The following is a 293-nucleotide window of genomic DNA, read 5'->3' as shown; positions in this document are numbered from 1 at the left end:
ATAGGTGATAAACGAGAAATCAGTGATGAATGAAATGATACAATAGAGATTGAGCTAAATCGTAGGTAAATTGTATTTATTAATGAAAATAATAAACAAGGAAAAGGAATGAATGGATGAGGGATATCAAACAATAAAAAAAATCAATAATGAATAAACAAAGGATGTTAAGCAATGATTCAATTATAAACAATGAAATGAGGATTAGAACAAAAAATCCCGTTTCTCTACATTAAAATTTTACGATAAGTACCCTACCGTTTGTGTTTGATGTTTGCTTTCTGTATTACGCT

Source organism: Penaeus monodon, chromosome 22 (assembly GCF_015228065.2).
Source record: "Penaeus monodon isolate SGIC_2016 chromosome 22, NSTDA_Pmon_1, whole genome shotgun sequence".
NCBI lineage: Eukaryota > Metazoa > Arthropoda > Malacostraca > Decapoda > Penaeidae > Penaeus > Penaeus monodon.
This window is presented reverse-complemented; position numbering follows the sequence as displayed.